Here is a 4,454-nt window from a genome sequence, read left to right on the forward strand (position 1 = left end):
GTGTACGCACACATCCCCTCACACGTGTTGAAACTCTCGACCCCCAAAACGACTAACCCAAAGTAAAAAACAAGTATGCAAAAAACACAAGTTTTTTTTGTTTTTACTGTTCGGTTTTGCATGGGCTATTTCATCCCGATGATATCCAGGTCCTAGACGCCCCAGATACGGATGTCTACGATAGGGTGTTGGTGTCACATTAGAGAAGATACGGTGACGAAATTGATTATAGGCATCATCTAGAAGAGGGAAGTAGTTAAGAGTAACAACATGAATAAGAACAAGCTCCGATTGAGGCCGTTTAGAAAGCATTGAAAATCTCTTTGGGATCTAAGATGAAATTACTTCACTTTCTCACGATCTATATAAATTTTAGTGTACGCACACATCCCCTCACACGTGTTGAAACTCTCGACCCCCAAAATGACTAACCCAAAGTAACAAACAAGTAACTGTTCGGTTTTGCATGGGTTATCTCATCCCGATGCTATCCAGGTCCTAGACGCCCCAGATACGGATTTCTACGATAGGGTGTTGGTGTCACATTAGAGAAGATACGGTGACGAAAATGATTATAGGCATCATCTATAAGAGGAAAGTAGTTAAGAGTAACAACATGAATAAGAACAAGCTCCGATTGAGGCCGTTTAGAAAGCATTGAAAATCTCTTTGGGATCTAAGATGAAATTACTTCACTTTCTCACGATCTATATAAATTTTAGTGTACGCACACATCCCCTCACACGTGTTGAAACTCTCGACCCCCAAAACGACTAACCCAAAGTAACAATGTAACATCCCAGTTTTTAGATTTGGGTATGGCATCATGCATTCATGCATATTTTCAAAAAATCATTAATCATAAACCAAAAATCAAATGCAAATCACCCAAACTGCTTAATAGAATTATATTTTAAGTATTTACCTTGAACAGGGAAATAGTCTCGGTATGCCCTAAATCGATATCAGTTACTTTAGAATTGTAGAACAAATTCTAGAAGAGAAATACGACCGACCGGCCGACCGGCCGACCCAGCCGTATACACGCGCGTACGCGCCAGGCCCGCTCAGCAAACGTGAGCTGCACCATCGCGTGCGTAGCTCCTTCTTTCCCCGTCTCTTTTCTTTCCTTATTTCTATAATCCTTATCGCTGACCGCTGGGGCCCACACATCACCACCTACCTCCAGGCAGAATCCAGGACGAACACGCGCACGAACAGACTCGGAAAATCCCAGGTTTCTCGCTCGATTCGACTCGGTTTCTTGCCCCCTCGGCCACGAAAAATCCTCTATAAATACTCCACGACCCCGTACTATTTTCCGCTCAAAAAACCCTAACCAATCTAGCTCCAATCCGCCGAATTTCGATCTCGCCGCCGCCGCCGTTTTGGAGCTCGGTATAGGCTCGATTTCGTCGATCTCGACCACCTCTGTCCCTAATTCTTGTCCCAAGCTCTTGCTATTGCAGTACACCGTCGTCCTGACCTTTTTCCCCATACTCAGAGCACCGGAGTCGCCGGGATTTCTCGCCGGAGTTCCACCAAAGGCCGACGACTCCATCCATACCTCGCCGACGTTCCGGGAAGCGGAAGACGACGACCAGGACACTGACGTGATCGCCAGGAGGAGAGGAACACCGTCGTCTACTTCACCGCCTCGGGAGTTCGCCGGAGCCACCGTCACCATCGACATCTGACCGCCACAGCCGCCCGTCTCCGGCCATCTCTGTCTTCTCCGGTGAGCCTCCCAAATCCAATCTGAGCCGTTCGCCATGCATTAGATCTAACGGTTCGGATAGCTGATCCGCGTGAACAGGTACGGGCGAATTACGTCGCGCCACGTGGCGGACTCTTAGTGTTTACAAATCAGCTTTTCGTTTTTCGAATCTGCTGACCTACTAACTTTGTAAAATTCATAGAAAAATAATTACACGTCCGTTTTCCGTAAATAAGATATCCACGGATTCAGAAAAACATCTAGAATTTTACTATGCAATAAAATTAGAAGTTTACTGTATATTTTATTTCGTGAATTTAAAACACTCCAATAGAGTATTTTTGACATAACTATAGTTTTATAAATTCGATTTAGTTGATCCTTTCTGCATTAGTTTCTAAATTTCGTTAGCTATGCAGGGAACACAATCATGAAATTGTTTAAGTTAATTTCAAAACCAATCTACATAATTCGGATTTAACCCTTAGTACTCTATAGATTGAAATCTAATAATAATCCTTGCATTAAAATATTTTCCCATGCATCATATCTATTCTAATAACCAGTAGACTATACTGATACCCTTTTGGTTTTATCAAATAATCATGCATCATGTTGTTTGCATATGCTATGCTTATTTTGTTATTGATTGCAATATGATTACTACGTGTAGACTGCGAGGAGTGCAACGTCTGCGATTGCAACGAGTGCGTGAACAACTTCAACAACCAAGGCAAGTGGTGTTCATAAAAGTCCTATTGTTTTCCTATGCATTGTAGATTGTTTTATGTAGTTTGCATGTGTAGGAAAATTGTTTTTCCGCTTTGCTTTGCTCATATGTTGTGTCCCCTTGTGTCACTCCTTTGTCGCCATCGTTGTAGAATTGCTTAGCTAGCTCAGTAAACGGGGTGGGAATTCATCTTTAAATTTATTGAGTTGTAGCTATATTTTGTTATAATTGAAAACAACTTTAATTAATGAACTACCTAGGCGGATTGGCATTGATTGGGTCATCGAGTGTTCGTCATGGTGGGGATTGCCGCCTAGGGTATAAGAGAAATAGATTGGTGACTTGTTTGAATGCTTACGTGTGTTACCGTATGTCTGTTGATATGGGCTATGACTGAGCTTAGTAGGTTGTGGTAGTTCAAATCCATCGTGGCCAGAGATGTAGAATAGTGTAGGCTGGTACGGCACGTGGGTGGTTTGTTCTACTACTTCTCCAAAAGCTTCGGCTTGGACTTCTTCCAACCTTTACACAAAATGCGTGTACTGGTAAACGTGGGCTGTCTGGGTCATACGGGTAAAGAACACAAACCTCTCGAGAGTGTAAAATCTGAGTACTTAGCCGTGTCCCCGGTTACGGACAGTTTGAGCAATTAGACTTGGAGCTATGACAATTTCTCACTCATCCCTATTTCATAATTACTAAAATTTGTGGTTGAACAATTGGGTAGGAGCACCTGATGTCTATCAGCGTGTCCATGTTCGGATTTTGAAAATAAAATTGTTTTATAAAATGATAGGATAAAACTATCGCTTTATGCAAATTTGCCTTGAACTCTACCTTGCCAAATAAGCACCCTTGCCAATACAATTCCAAAATGTATTGACCACTCGTGGCTGTAACCTTTTATGTTGCAGGTTATTATTCTGAGTGATCGACTAGGTCGCGAGTCTCCACTCAACTCTGTTCGCCTGTGGCGCATTGAAGGATGGAGCCTCATTTTACCGTTATTTGCTTCCGTTGTTTTGATACTCTATTTGAGCTAGCTTTATGCTATGCAAAGTTGTCATAAATGAATATTCTGGATTATTCGTTAATTAATGATGCACTTGTTACTTTGATACCTATGGAAACTGTGTGTGCTGGTGAACCGATACAGGGATTAGCACTATACACAGAGACACTCAACCTTATCAGGTCGTGTCGCTTCAGATGGTATCAGAGCAGTGTGTTGACTGTAGGATCGCGACCTTAGAAAATGGAGTAGACATTAGGAATTGAAAAATCAATTTAATTTCTATCTTCTCCAATTTCTTTTTCTTGTATGTAGTCTTCTCTATATCATTTTTCTCACACTCTCATCTATTCAAACTAGTAGATGGTTATCACCCATTCCAACTATGAAGTCTCAACCATGATTTTCTCGTATCAAACCTTTTTGGACTACTTGCATGTTCGACTACTTCTTTCGGGAAAGACGAAGCATATATGAAGACATTGAAGATTGAAGATGACCCTTAGAACCAAGATTCAACTACGCTTAGTGATAGATGCGTTGAATTATGTGATTTGTGAGTTGTCTCTTTCCTCTTGTTTTCAGGACAACTACAAATAAACCTTATTTCAAAATACAAGTGTTAAATTCGAAATTATCTGTACCCAATTTTCAAAAGGTGTTTTAAGATGATTGGATTGCTTGTGTGATGATTGCTAGGTGTTGCTTTGATAGTGCTATGCATGGGTAGCATTTCCCTTAGTCTTTTTCCATCCATTCTCATCTATGCTAGCCAAACAGATGCCTCCTCGACGTGATCCGGAGATGCAACAGATGATGACCGCTCAAGCGCAGCTGATGCAAATGATGACACAGTTTATGGCCAACAACAACAACAACAATCCACCGCAGCAAGACCGTTTGACTCGCTTTTTGAGGTTGAACCCCCCAACCTTTTCAAGCACTTCTGAGCCTATCGCGGCTGATGATTGGCTCCGTACTACCAACAAGAAGCT

At 41.9% G+C, this 4,454-nt stretch overlaps 1 long non-coding RNA gene across 1 annotated transcript; it reads left to right on the top strand.

Annotated features, from left to right (window-relative positions):
* Positions 1–1,117: 1,117 nt before the first annotated feature.
* Positions 1,118–3,752, top strand: LOC127320821 (uncharacterized). Its single transcript, XR_007863563.2, has 4 exons — positions 1,118–1,398; positions 1,505–1,738; positions 2,391–2,450; positions 3,362–3,752. It is a non-coding gene; the product is annotated as an uncharacterized lncRNA (long non-coding RNA).
* Positions 3,753–4,454: the final 702 nt, after the last annotated feature.

This window comes from Lolium perenne, unplaced genomic scaffold (assembly GCF_019359855.2).
Source record: "Lolium perenne isolate Kyuss_39 unplaced genomic scaffold, Kyuss_2.0 unplaced17, whole genome shotgun sequence".
Classification (NCBI taxonomy): Eukaryota; Viridiplantae; Streptophyta; class Magnoliopsida; order Poales; family Poaceae; genus Lolium; species Lolium perenne.